Below are 14,623 nucleotides of genomic sequence, written 5' to 3' on the forward strand. Positions count from 1 at the left end.
CTCTGACTTAGCTCAACCTCCTTGAGGTTCCTGGGACTTTAAATATACAGGATGTCTTCCTGTGGTGGGTAGACCTAATCCCTGATGGAGGCCTGATCCCTTTCTTCAGGTGATTGGGTGAGATTTACGAGCTCACTGAGCACCTTATTTCTCAGGTGCTTAAGAGGCAGCTTATTTCTATCTTCCTCTCTGCCCCCTCTCATTTTTCCCCATTCCTCCCCACAAAGAGGGAAAAGTATCCCTTTGTGCACTTTCTACCTCTCCAAAGAAAAGGAGAGGAGATGATCAGAGGAAGCAATTAGCACCTGATGAAAATTAACTGAATAATAGATAGCCAATGCTGGGTTTTTAATTTTCAGGCACAGGTTCTGTGCCCTTCTCTCCGCAGCTCTGTGTGTATGCATCTGTCACCTGTCTCTGAGCCCAGGCACCTGTAAAGTGTGTGTCAGGGTGTCAGGCAGGTTCCTTGGTCTCTGGGTGCCCCTCCCCCCAAGCAAGAACAACCTGAGATGATCCACATGGAATCCTCTGCCTTAACCTTCATTACTTTATGTTGATGTCACTGCTTCTCCTGGGACGGGGTCACCTCAAGAAGACAGCTCGACATAAGTGAGTGTACATATATGTGGATTCTTAAAGCCACTGGGTTTCATCATTTTCTCTTCCCTAGAGCATGGAGGAGGAGCTAGGGACCTGGTTATTGAGTTTCTGGCAATCACTGTGTTTCCTGAAGGTCTTATATTTTTCTCCAGATTATCTTTTGCCCAGTCTTCTTTTTGGGACTCCCCTTTTCTGTAAATTTTCCTCCTATTGGTGGTGGAGTGCAAGGAAATGTCGTTTTCTGGAAGAAGATGTGTGCTTCTCAAGCAAGTCACAGCGGGTAGTTGTGGTCATCTGGGAGAATGCAGGGCCTGAGCACAGAAGAGGCAGGAGCTGTTGAGGTGGCAGAGGCCCAGGCCTGTGCTGGTGGCAGCTGACCCGAGGGTTCTGAGGAGCTTTATCATGAGGGTCTAAACTCCTTGGCTTTTCCACAGAAGGAGCAGGGAGGTGGATGGGAAGTGGGTTCTCTAGAAACCTTTGACTTGAGGATACCTCAACTTAGCAGCAGCTAACAGTACCCAGTATGCGGCACAGGTACTGTGTAGCAATGAAAGCCTGAAGTGAAGTGGGTCACCCAGCCAGTAAATCAGGAACCCATAGCACTGTCAAGTGTGTTTGCAAATCTGTGTCATTTCTTTTATTCTTCTGAAAGGTTTGTATCCTATCCCAAGTGCCTTAGTGGGAAAGAAAGGAAACTTCCAATCAAATGAGCTTTTTGGTATCCTAATGTTTTTCCAAAGAGAAAAACCCATAGTTTTTATAGTTTGTGATTTCAAAAATGCATGACAAAAACATGCCACCAGGAAAAAATCTGTTCCAAAGCAACTGTTGGGCATGTGGTGTGAGTGGGTTGAGCTAGACTTGAGGAATTGGACGGGATGGCAGGCAGCTGCTTAGGGAAGGGATTCCCAATCCCAACGTCTCCTTAAACTCCTGTGTGAAAAGCTCTCCTTTGTCAAAGACCCAGTGTGAATAATCCCTCCCCTCATTCTCTCTAAGGTAGTAGGACCAAGGAAGGTCTGGAGTCAGTGCTCTGGGGCCCAGTGGAAGAGAGCCAACAGAGGCAGAATGACCTGTGAGTGAGGGCTCCTTTCCTGGAAATAATGAAGGAAACAGATAAGTTAAGGTCCCCATTGGAATCTCCTCTGCCCATTGCCGAGGCCTGGGGCTAGGAGGACATGATTCTTAAGAATAAGTGGGCTCTGCAGCCTCTGGTGTCATACCTCCATTTGGAAAGCCATGCACACCCATGACTAGTGGGACTGCAGGGGTGTTTGTGGACCTGGGGAGCTGAAGGTCCCGGAGTTTTGTGGTGGGGTTGACTGAAGCCATGCTTGTGCCCCATCCCTAACCACTCCCATCCAGGAGGTAGAAAACGTCCCTCCTGGCCTCTTGGGACCAACTCTCGCTCCACTGGGACTTCAGGTCTCAGAAGAGGGATAATATGTGTTAGGTGCTGTGAGATCACTGTTGGCTATTTATGATCTGAATCCTGGGTTTGAAATTAATTGGGTTGCAGAAACAACTTCCTTTTATTATTTTTTAATACCACCTAAATACCCCAAAACCAAATTTTAAAACCCCCAAACCTTTCATCCTTCTCCTTCTCCCTGTGGTTTTATTTGCTGGGTAGTGAAAAGTGCTTTCCCCAGCCTCCTTTGGGTTGCCGTGCTGAACAAAGTGAGAAACCCAGGGAAGGAGGAAGCTGGTGCCAGAAGGGCTGGCCGATCCTCCCTGCCACACACACACCCTGCAGTCCTGCATCCCCTGGCCTCCCCCAGCCGCCTCACCGTCTGGGCTGCAGCCCAAACAAGCAAAGGCGTCTTGACCAACAACAAGCCCCAACTTTGTTGGGCCTGTGGGGGAAATGCTTTCTGGAGCTCAGGGATCTCCTCTGAGAACCACCTGTGCCTCCCGGCCTCCTGCCTAGCCTGAGCCTTCTGGCACAGGGGCCCCTGCATTCCAGCCAGCAGGCTGATGGGAGAGAGTGAGCGGGAGCGAGGGAGAGGGCTAAGGGGGCTGTGGTCAGTTTGAGGGGGCACAGATTCCAACCTGCCCCTTTAAGGCCCCCGGTTGGCTCAAGATCTCCTGCGTCCCTGGCCAGGTTAAATTCGTCATATCTGTCATCAGCATTGACACTAGCTTTCTGAAGTAGTCTGCAGAATAGGGACAGGGAACCCGAGGTCTCTCTTCTTACCCAATTCCTGGTGCTTCAGGAGGGGAATGATGCAGCCTCCTTTTACTAGGCCATTTCAGGATCAGGAGTCCCCGGTGCCTCTCTAATGCCTAGCCGATGATGGCGATGATGATGAGGACGAGGATGACTGACACTTACGGGTGCCAGCTAAATGCCAAGCACTATGCCGAACACTTTATATCTCACTTAATCCTTCCAGATAGGTACCGTCACCATTGTCAATTTACAAGCAAGGAAACTGAGGCCCAAGAGAGGTTAATTAACATGCTCAAAGTCACATCTGGTAATTAACGCACCCAGGGTTTGAGTCCCGGCATCTGACTCCAGAGCTCGTGGTTTTTAACCACTGTGTTACCCTCTCTGCTTTCTCGGCCCACAGGGATCTTGCTCTCATTTGGGATTAGAACTTGTTGATTGTCTTGAATTGTTTCCAATTAAAAAAAAAAAAATGAACTGAAGACTTAACTCTCTGGCTGGACCTTAAAGCTGAGTTTTGATTTTCTTGAACATCCTAGCTCCTAGCACAGGGCTGGCTTGGATAGCCTTCAGGTACTAGTTGAAAGAATGAGGCCCCTATCTCTGCCTGCCTCCAGCTCAGGAATTGCCCAGGCAAGGCCTTGTTCCATGAGACTGGCGGTCAGTCCCAGGGCAGGAGCATCCATTGGAAGGGGGGAGGGTGGCTGTGCAGGTGGGACACTAGGCTGATGCAGGGGCAGCAGAAGGTGGGAAGACGGAATCCAGACCCGATGTGACTGGAGCCGAGCCAGTTGTTCTGCACAACAGGCCTGCTTGTCCCCTGCAGGTCGTCAGCGTGGGCTGCTCCCAGAAGGAGGAGGCTGTCCCAGGGGTGGCAGTGTGTGTGGGGGGGTCCACTTTCACGTCTCTGAACCGTGGGTGTTTGGACTAGCCACCCTTTACTTTGTAGACTCCTCTGCAGGGAATCACTTTGCACCTCTTTCGGCAGGGCTGGAGGTGGGGTGAGGGCAGGAACAGTCGTTCCTAAGAGCTAGTCCAGGCCAGTGAGGGAGCGGGGTGGGGGGAGCATGTCATACTGTAGTAGTGTTTATGGCCAGATCTCAATGTTGGATAAAGAGGTTAAAAGTTTGACCTGACCACTGCCTATCAGCCACATGTGGAACTGCTCCAGGTGCCCCAGACATGATTGCCCCTGAATATAGTTCATCCGGGCTCTCGTAGACTGTCGTGTGTGGTGAGGTTGTTGATGGCAAATGGGGGCACGATCCCACTTCTGTTGGTGTGACTCGAGGGCAGCCGGGAGGCAGGGCCGTAGAGAGTGACCTGTGCTACGGGAAGCTCAGCTTTGTTCCTTTTCGTCAGTCCTGGGTTCTGCTGGGTCGTAATGTTCTTAGTGGAGTGTTAGTAGTACAGTAGTCCTGGATGGTTTCCGGTTCTGGGATTTCCCGGCAGGACTCTGAGGTCTGCGTCAAAGGCAGGAAGGTTGGGGGCCACGTGGGTGTGGCTCGGCCCCCACCCCTCACCTGTGCTCAGCCGGATCAGCTCCTCTGCTTCCTGTTTTATAAATCTATTAGAGATGCTCACTCCCAAAAGTTTTCTGTTGCTTTTATAAAAAGTTAAAAGCAGTGCTCTGGTACAACTGTTTCCCATTGTACAGACAAGAAATGTGAGGCCCTGGGAGGTTACAGGCTTGCCCAAGGTCAGACAGCTTGTGAGCAGCCGATCTGGCACTGAAAGCTGGCCTGCTGAGTCCCAGCTCCGGGCCCTTTCCAGTGCCCACAGTGCTGCCTGCCTTGCTGCCCGCCCGGGCCTGTGTTCTTGCCTGGCACAGATCTCAACTCCTCATTCTCTCCCTCACCCATGCACAGCTCATTTGTCACCCAGCCCTTCTGTTTCTAGTTTTCATTTTTTCATTCTTTCAAGGAGAACTGCTTCTCTCTCTCCTGGGTCTGGGGTCAGGGCTCTCCTAGGGCTGGTAGTGAGAGGCTGGCAGGCCTGCTTGCTGCCGGCTCAGTGGCTACTTCCAGTGCTGGAGCCCATATTCGGATACCTTGGCACTGACCTCAGGTAAGCCACATGCTGCTTTCACCCTGTGCCTCCCTAGCCTCAGGGCCACCCCTAAGCAGAGGACTCGCTTTCCTCTGCTTAGCTGCGCAGTAGGGACTGCTGGGGGGGCAACAGTAGACCTAAGTGTTAGAGGAGCCCTGGGTCTCCTGTCTCTGCACTCCCAGGGGAGCCCGTCTCTTTCCCTAAAGCTTCCTGATTTAGGGCTGTCCATGAAGGCCCAAACGTAATGTGAGCTCCAGCCCCAGGACCTCTGGAGAGAGCCGGACAGACACAGCACTGTGGCCCTCTGGCCCCCCTTGTCCCACCCCAGCTCAATCCACCACCTTTTCCTTCTTCTTTGCTTCATAAATGCAGATCTGTGGTGCCAGGTACAAGTCAACCGTCTTGCGTGCCTCTGCCTCCCAGAAAGCTATTTGGGCCACTGGCCCTGTTTGGAAGACACAGATTGGGTGGGTGACGATGTAAGTCCCTTGTCCAGGCCCCAGTCCCAGCTGCCCCCACCAGCCCTGGTCTGGCTCGCCACAGGGCCCAATTCAGAGGCCTCTTTTGTTTGACTTGCACCGAGCAGCCCCAGCTCACCGTTCCCACATGCCGAAGTTTCCCCACCATTCAAGGGGAAGGCTGAAAAGCCCTCAGCTAATTGCGTTGGGCTGAAAATTACCACTTCCCTGCGTTCCCCTGCTGCTGAGGACATTTGTGTCACTGCTGTATTTAGGGGGAACAAAGGCCCCCTGCGGGGAGAGCCCAGGTACGAATGTGGGATGGGGGGAATAATTGCAGTCTCTCCAGGTGAAAGCCCCTGTTAAACTTCAGTAAGTCAATTAGGCTGGGGGGTGCAGAGACACCCCCCCCCCCAGTAAACTGGCCCACTGAGCAATTAAAGAAAATCATTTTAGCTTTGAGGAGAGAAACTGCTTATTAGAAATTTTGTGGGTCCCCCCTCCTCCCCTACCCCAGCCCCCCCTTAGTGATGAAACAACAAAACGCCTTCCTCAATAGAAGTGTTTCTCCTCCTCCCACTCATTGTGTGGCCTGAAAGCACTTACCGTGGGAGGGCAGAGGGAGGGACAGAGACAGGCCAAAGGGGGTAGAAAATGGCAGGGGCTTAACACCTGGGCTGACTAAAAATCACAAGTACCCAGGAAGATTGAGGAGAGAGACTCCTCCTGCAGGGCGCAGTGGGTACATAGGGGTTTATATGTGTGGGGCATGCGTGTGCCCACGGACTGCTCTCCTCTCCTCATCAGGAGTGGAAACACCAAGCAGTGGGTGTAGCTGTGTGATTATGTGTGTGGCGTCTTGGGTGCCCCCTTACCGAAAGGAGCAAACACAGGCTGTGTGTGTGTGTCTACTTATGTGTGCCTTCTCGGCAAAGGAGGGCAAGGCCAAGACAACCCAGCTGGGCATGCACCTCTTCCCAAGGCTGTGACTGGGCCCATGTTCTCTGTCCTCGCAGGAGCCAAATACCTACACCTGGGAGTCCAGCCACAGCATAGCTTTCCACCTCGGATAGTCTGAGGGCTGAATGGCCGGCAGCCACCTCCTGGCCCTGGGCTAAGAATGGTCTGGGGGGAGGTGGTGAAGGATGGACCTGCTAATCTCCTCAGTGTTCTTCTTCATGTTGCTTGGGTGGGGGTGAGGTCTGGTGACTCAGCAGGAAAGGAATCAGTGGCCTGGGCTGGCACAGGCTTTCTTGGTATCTGGCTTGGCTGATGTGGCTTATGGTGGGACTCTCCAGTCGGCAAAACCCCTCCCCTCAAATTTCTTCTCCCCAAGGAGAAGCACAAGTTGGAAAGATAAGGTGATCTTATTTTATCTTATCTGGGGAGGGCAGTAGACTTATACGTCAAAAGCCTGTAATTTGGTAATTTATAGGTGTGTATGCACACGTGTCCCCACAGATCACAGGTGGCATAGGTAGGTAGGTACCGTACCCCATATCTTGGTACTTTAAGGGAGATTCTGGTGGCGCTGATGGTGGGCATGACATTGAGTCAGGTACTGCCCTGGCCCCAGCGCTTCCCTGTGCCTCCTGATGTGTTTGGCCTTTATTCCAGTGTTCCAAAGAGGTGAAATGAAACATCGAGGGGCTGACTTTTCCCAGAAAACAAATATGCCAAGTTATTTGCCTAGTAAGGGGCGTTAGGAGGTAGAATTTGGTGCCTTCAGGCTGGCCGTGGGGAGATGAGGGCTGCTGACAAAGTCCTGAGCAGGAGCATGGAGGTGAGGTTTTACGGAGAGCAAGGACTGGGTGGAATTTGGGGGTCTTGGGTGGCTGGGGAATAGCTCGGAGAGAAGCAGGAACGGGGAGCTGCTCACTGTGTCTGGCTCCACACAGTAACTACCTGTAAGGAGATGGGTCTTTGGAGGAACCTGAAGCTCAAATGCTTGTCATGTTTTGCTTCAGATTTTTTATAGGTGTATGTAGATAGATACACATAAACACATGTACACATGTCTATTCATGCAATATATAGTGATATGTTTATAGTGTTTTTATACAACATCTGATATTATTTATTATTTTATGCTCCAGAATGTGGTTGTCCATGAATGGGCCCTGGTTTCCTCATACTTAATTTCTGATTTATGACTTCAAATGTCTTTCTGACCTAGGGCCAGCTTCATTTAAAAAAAAAAAAAAAAAAAAAAAAAAGAGTAAGAGAGGGGAATTCCCTGGCAGTCCACTGGTTAGGACCCTGTGCTTCCACTGTAGGGGACACAGGTTCGATTCCTGGCTGGAGAACTAAGATCCCGCATGGCACACTGTGCGACCAGAAAGAAAAAAGAGTGAGAGAGTTTTTGGGGGGACTGCTTTAGGTATATGTGGGGTTTTTTTCACATCTTTATTGGAGTACAATTGCTTTACAATGTTGTGTTAGTTTCTGCTGTACAACAAAGTGAATCAGCTATATGTATGCATATATCCCCATATCTCCTCCCTCTTGAACCTCCCTCCCATCCTCCCCATCCCACCTCTCTAGGTCGTTGCAAAGCATTGAGTTGATCTCCCTGTGCTATGCGGCAGCTTCCCACGAGCCATCCATTTTACATTTGATAGTGTATATATGTCAATACTACTCTCTCACTTCGTCCCAGCTTCCCTTTCCCTGCCTGCCTTGTCCTCAAGTCCGTTCTCTATGTCTTTGTCTTTGTCTTTATTCCTGCCCCTGCCACTAGGTTCATCAGTACTGATTTTTTAGATTCCATATATATGCGTTAGCACACAGTATTTGTTTTTATCTTTCCTTTTTTTTTTTTTAGAATTTTTCTCTGGCTTGTCATTTGTGTTTTTGTGTGTGTGTGTGTGTCTGTGTTTTTGTTTTGTTTTGTTTGTTTGTTTTTTGGCTGCATTGGGTCTCCGTTGCTGCACACGGGCTTTCTCTAGTCGCAGCGAGCGGGGGGCTACTCTTCGTTGCGATGCACAGGCCTCTCATTGTGGTGGCTTCTATTGTTGTGGAGCACAGGCTCTAGGCGTTTGGGCTCCAGTAGTCGCAGCATGCGGGCTCAGTAGTTGCAGCACACAGGCTATAGGGTGCGCGGGCTTCAGTAGTTGTGGCGTGCGGGCTTAGTTGCTTTGCAGCATGTGGGATCTTCCCGGATGAGGGATCGAACCCGTGTCCTCTGCATTGGCAGGTGGATTCTTAACCACTGCGCCACCAAGGAAGTCCCTGTTTTTCTCTTTCTGGCTTACTTCAGACATTCAGTATGACAGAATGTGGGTTTTTTGGTTTTATTTTTGTTTTTTTGTTTTTTAAGAAAAACAAAATTTTACATCCTATGTGTGAACTTTCTGCTTGGTTCCTTCTTCATTTTTTGGTATTTGTCACTCAGAGGGATTCAGCAGTGGAATATTTGAGATTGCTCATAGGGTCAGATTTATTTTTCCCTTGGTTTTGGTACCATTGGTACTGGGTCAAGATAGGAAAAAGATAGAAGAAGTTGTAACAAAGGAATTGCTTGGGGTTACAAAGTTTTAATTTTGGGTGTGTGTATTTTTAAACTTTTAATTTTGAAAAATTTCAAACATACACAAAGAGAAAATAGTAAAATTAACTCCTATGTTTTCATCACTATTTTAATTATTTTGTGTGTCTTTATTCAAGTCAGGTAAGTGCCTGGAAAGTATCATTAAACTGCCTATTTCTCAGATGCCTCGCACCATAGTTGTTGAAAATGGAAGGGTCTGAGAGTGGACCAAACTCTGTCCTGTCAGAGTGAGCCTTGTGGTTTCAGGCAGAACTTTCACTCTCATCAGTCTGTAAAAAGGAATCCCAGAGGTCGGATCTCTGAAGATCAGGGCTTTCTTCCTTAGAAACTGTAATCCCATCCCTCAAGCAGCATCCTTGTTATCTGCTCTTGTACAGACCGTCTTCCCCACCCACCGCTGTGTGGGAGAGTAGATTTTTTCCCCGGCGCTCTCCTTGGGCCTAAGTATAAGAGAACACCTCATGCCCCGTCTGAAGTTCCAGGCCAGATGGTGTTGCCCCGTTTATCTGCTCTCCTAGCAGACCCACCAGCTGTTGATTTCATGGTCGAGGTGTCTGTTCTTAGCCAGGCCTCAAGGTGTCCCATAGGTGCCTGGCAAGGCCCTTTGATCATCTGTCAGTGAGGGCATTCAGGTGGGTGAGAAGCCCAGTGACTACTGAATAGAGGTTCTATAGTGGTCAGGACAAATTGGTTGGAAGTGACAGAAACCAAATTCACATTAACTTGAATAAAACTGGGAATGTTTGGCTCATAAATCCAAGGGCAAAGCTGAGCAACCAAGCCAAAGGAAGAGCACAAATGCAGCGGGGCTCAGGAATATCTGGACCCAGAGACCACAGTGGTGCCGGGACCTCCCCTTCTGGGGTGCTCATCTCTCTTTCTTCTTTGATCTCAGCTCCTTCCTTTTTCCCTGCCAAGAGCTTCTGAGTTTGGCAGCTCGTAGATTAGGTCATGGAGAGTGACTGGCATCCAAAAACCCTAGGGCAGAGACTCACTGGCCCTGCTTGGGTCAGCTGCCCACCCCTTGACCAGTTAACTGTGGCCAGGGAGGGAGAGTATGTAAGAACATGGGAAGCCTCTCAGGAATCACCTGTATGGAGAGAGCGTATAGTGCAGACAGAGCAATCAGTGTCTACTATTTTCATAAAGGGCAAATTACTCCTTGACATCCAGTCCCAAAGTGTCTAGGTGGATGGCACTAGTATGTGGATGGTAACTGAGCTCAGAGCCTTGGCTGCCTGCTCTCAAAGTCAGTCAGTCTGGAGGGAACGGTGGCACTACAGCCTTTTACCTCCTCTTTCTCACTTCATTACTGCTCTGCTGCTCAGAGATTCCGCCTCTGTAAGCTGTTGATGGTGTCCTTAGTAAAACCTGCCACTTTCCTCACGTGACATGCATAGGGGAAAGAACCTGACTGTAGACACGGGAAGTTGGACAAATGAGCAGTGGCCCAGGACCCTCCCAGTGGGGCAGAGAGAGACTGGAGCCAAGTCCTGGGATGGCACAGACCTGACCTGGCTGGGCCTCCTCCAGAGGAAAATGACTAGCAGGTGGCCTGCATTAGGGTCCAGGACTCCAGCAGAACAAGATGGAACACACAGACTCCTGCCTCTCTCCTCCTCAGTGCCATTGTCAAAAGGGCAGGAAATCTTGGGGAGGAACAAAGTTCAAGTTCAAAATTCCTGGTGCTGCCAGCTAATCTGAAAACAAGGAAGTTCCTTGGAACTTCGCCTTCCTGAGAAACCCTGTAATGGAAGTCTTGCAGGAAAGGACCTCAGTATTCTTACTTTTCTACTATCTCCAGCCGTATGATTTTTCCACTTCCCCCTGTACAGTAAGCCTCAGTCTGTGCCAGCATGAGGACTCTGGGGCCTTTGGTGTCTATCATCACAGGGAAGGAGTTGACACGAGAGTTATTGGTTGAATTTTCACACCAAGCTGGTGGTCCACCTCTACAATAGAGACCTTCTTTCTTGAGGGCTCGGTTTTTCCCACTGTGTACATAGACATAGTCCTCTCCTTTCTTCTTTTTTCCTTTCTTCTTTTCATGGATCCCACTTTTATAGCCCTGTTGTGTATAATTTATGATGCATAGCAGGCCCTACTGGCCTATCAACTTCCATGACACCCCCTTCCCTCTCCTTGACCACCCCTCTACCACTAATAGCCTTCAGGGTAATGGTGGAAAATGCCACAGCAATCAGACCAGGTTGAGGAGTACAGAGCTTCATCTCCCCTTCTCCTCCCCCTGTTTTGATGGAAGACAGGTGATCCAGGGATGCACATGGTGGTGGTGAATCCATAGGTCAACACTCACACCCTCTGCCTCCCTTTTTTCAGCTTGCTTGATGGTCACTGTGGGCTTCTTTTTGGAAAGTCATCAGGGCCTTTTTCCCTTTAAGCCCTGTCAGAGTTATGAGGCCAGTGGATGAGGAAGGCCATGCAGTCAGGTGGTGGGTAGTGTGGGTGGGCTCTTCTGCCCTTTGATTCCTCAGAGAGAACCTCATTCTAGAAGGTCTTGATTATACTTTGATGCTTGCCACATGAAAATACCCTACATTGGGGCTTATGTAATGTTGAGAATAAAAATAAGAGCCAGGCCAGTCAATCTCTAGGGAACTCCATTGCTGGGCTTAAATGTGACAGTGGGTCAGGGACATAGGACCTCAGGATCATAGGTCACACAGAGTCCTCTTTGGCCTGTCCTCATCTCTCTTCTCTATTTGTGTTATAAACACTTTATGCTCCTGCCCAAATCTGGCTCAAGTCTGAATCTCAGGGTCCCTCTGTGGTTTGTTAATGTGGGCATGTTTAGGAAGAATCAGATTTTAAAATTAATTGTTGAGTTGGTATCTGGGTTATCTGTGCATCTGTCCAGTTGAGCTCTACTTTCCTTTCTGTTTGTAGGGCCACAGTTGGTTCTAGTGGTTCTTGTCTTCCTTCCATCTCATGCGCCTATTCAAATGCCAGCCACTGATGTTCATCAAGAAACCTGAAAAAACACCAGAGCTTGTCAGGCCTCAGTCTCCCCGTAACACCAGACCATGTGGGCCACCCATGCCCAGGAGAAGACATTAGCAGCCTGATGACCCTGGCCTTGGGCGTGACCGCTACTATGATGACAAAATGGACTGTCTAAAAGGAAAAAGTGGATTCGTTTTGAAGTTGGAAATATATTTTGTGCTTAGCTAGCCGGAGCAGCAGCAGTCATTTGAGTACCTAGTACAGGGCACTGTTGTGGGGTAAGCCGTGCCTTCGACCTCTGATGGGCTCCCAGCAGAGTTCAGTAGCTCACCTGTTTGAAGAAACTGGTTGTTAACCTCTTTACAGAGAGAGTGGTTGTGAAGCAGAAGTTTAGGGAGTACATACTACAAGAGCAGGGATGACACTGTGGAGTTTCAGGTGAAGGGTCTCTGTCAAAGGGCCTCAGCCAGGTTCAGGAGGGAACCATGAGACTGTGTGGTTTGTGTGAGATTCGGAATCACGTTGAATTCAGATGCCAGTGATATGCAACCCTTCTTTCTTTTTATTTTATTTAATTAATTAATTTATTTATTTATGGCTGCGTTGGGTCTTCGTTGCTGTGCGTGGGCTTTCTCTAGTTGTGTTGAGTGGGTACTATTCTTGGTTGCGGTGCGCGGGCTTCTCATTGCAGTGGCTTCTCTTGTTGTGGAGCACGAGCTCTAAGCGCATGGGCTTCAGTAGTTGTAGCACACGGGCTCAGTAGTTGTGGCTTGCAGGCTCTAGAACGCAGGCTCAGTAGTTGTGGCACACGGGCTTAGTTGCTCCGCGGCATGTGGGATCTTCCCGGACCAGGGCGCGAACCCATGTCCCCTGCATTGTCAGGCGGATTCTTAACCGCTGCGCCACCAGGGAAGTCCCCAACCCTTCTTTCAGGCAACTTTAAAATGAAATTCTTATTACCATCCTCCTTTTAATTTCTCATCTTCTATTTTGTTTTGGTTTTTAGATAAGTAATATATAAATATGTTCCAATTGTAAAAAGTTCAGTTTAAAAATATATAAATTATATAGAATTATATAAATATATATAAGAGAATATAAAATTAAAATTCTCTTCAGCTTCCTGTGGCCCCTCCCCCCATCCTTCCCCTTTTTTGTAGGAAGTCTGTATATGTCACTCCAGATCTTTTAATTTGAAGCGAACATCAGACATCATATAATTTCATGAGTGTGTATGTGTATCTGTATACACACACAAATACGTGGTTTTGCTTTGTTTTAGGCTCACAATATGCATTGGTTCTGCAACTTGAATTCTTCCTATGGGACCCATGTGGCTTAGAGGTCCTTTGCTGTTAGAACACATTCTTTTTACTGCTGCATTCTAATTCAGAATAATATAGATGCACCATCATGTACTTAGCCATCCTGCTGTTGATGGACACTTAGGCTGTTTTCAGTGGTTTGCTATTACCAACAGTGCCTCAGGAAGCATCTGTGTACTTGCCTATTTGTACATATAGTCAGATATTTTTATAGGAAAGATACTTAGAAAAAACTTGCTGGATTGAGGGATAAGTACATTTAAAAGTTTTTAGATGCTGCCAAATTGTCCTCCAGTTGGATTATATCAGATTATATACCCCACAAACAGAGTATATAAATACCTATTTCCTCTTACACTTATCAGTACTGGATAATATCAGGTTTTTAAAAAAATTTTTTTTTGTTTCTCTAGAGGGTAAAAAATGATATCTAATTTTGGGAGTGAGTATAGAATAGTGATCAAGAACTGGACTCTAGAGCCCAACTGGCTGAGGTCAAATCATGAGTCTTCCCACATGCTAGTTTTGTGACCTTAGAGAGTTACTTAACCTCTCTATTCCTCAGTTTCCTCATCTGTAAAAGGGGGATGATAGTGGTAGTATATACCTCATAGTGACTTAAAAATTTTTTTTTATTATGGAAAAATTCAAAATACGCAAAAGTAGAATAATTATCAACTCTTGGCCAATTTTGCTTCATCAGTACTGCCCACACACTCCCTTCGCATATTATGTTGTAGCAGATATCAGGCATATAAATAAATATTTCAGTGTATATTCTAAAAGATAGTGATGCTTTTAAAATGGAATTATAATACCATTATCATACCTAGAAAAATATCATCAAATATGTAGGATTTTTTTTTTTTTTTTGCCACCCTGCATGGCATGCAGGATCTTAGTTACCAGACCAGGGATTGAACCCGTGCCCCCTGCAGTGGAAGCATGGCATCTTAACCACTGGACCACCAGGGAAGTCCCTGTAGGAATGTTTTGAGGGTTAAATGAACTAATTATATAAAGTGATTAGAACAGTACCTGGTATGTGGTAAATGCTATATGTGTTTGCAGTTATTTTTCATTGTTTTCTGATTTGCAATTTTTTGATTACTAGGAGGTTTAACATTACTTCATGTGTTTTTTTTGGCCAGGTATATATTTTTTTCTATAAATTACTTACTGAAAATTTTTGCTCATTCATCTGTTTTTTCCCCCTGCGATTTATAGGATATCTTTATATGTTCTGGGTATTAATCTTTTGACTACTACATATATTTGGTAATTCCTTTCAGCCTGTTGTTTACAGTGTCTGCTGTTGTGTAGAAGTTTTTGTAATTTGGAGGTTAGTTCTGTCATCTTTGCCCTATGGCTTCAGAGTTTTGTTTTGTCTTATGAATGTCTATCCTACTTCAAGATTGTAAAACTATTTTCCTGTATTTTCTTCTAACACGTTTATGGGTTTCTATGTAGTTTTTAAAAATGTTTATGTCCTTAATCTATCTGG

At 47.6% G+C, this 14,623-nt stretch overlaps 1 protein-coding gene across 10 annotated transcripts in view; it reads left to right on the plus strand.

The window, feature by feature from the left end:
* The window catches only part of FBXW4 (F-box and WD repeat domain containing 4), a 101,325-nt gene that overhangs the window by 50,377 nt on the left and 36,325 nt on the right, over positions 1-14,623 (plus strand). The window contains exon 6 of one of the 10 annotated variants that reach the window (XR_014253472.1): positions 1,600-1,675. The exons of the other annotated variants lie outside the window; for them this stretch is intronic. The gene's annotated coding sequence lies outside the window, so the exon portion shown is untranslated. The remainder of the gene's footprint in view (positions 1-1,599; positions 1,676-14,623) is intronic. 10 annotated transcript variants of the gene reach the window in all.

Source organism: Balaenoptera physalus (assembly GCF_965194825.1).
Source record: "Balaenoptera physalus genome assembly, chromosome: 14".
Lineage (NCBI taxonomy): Eukaryota > Metazoa > Chordata > Mammalia > Artiodactyla > Balaenopteridae > Balaenoptera > Balaenoptera physalus.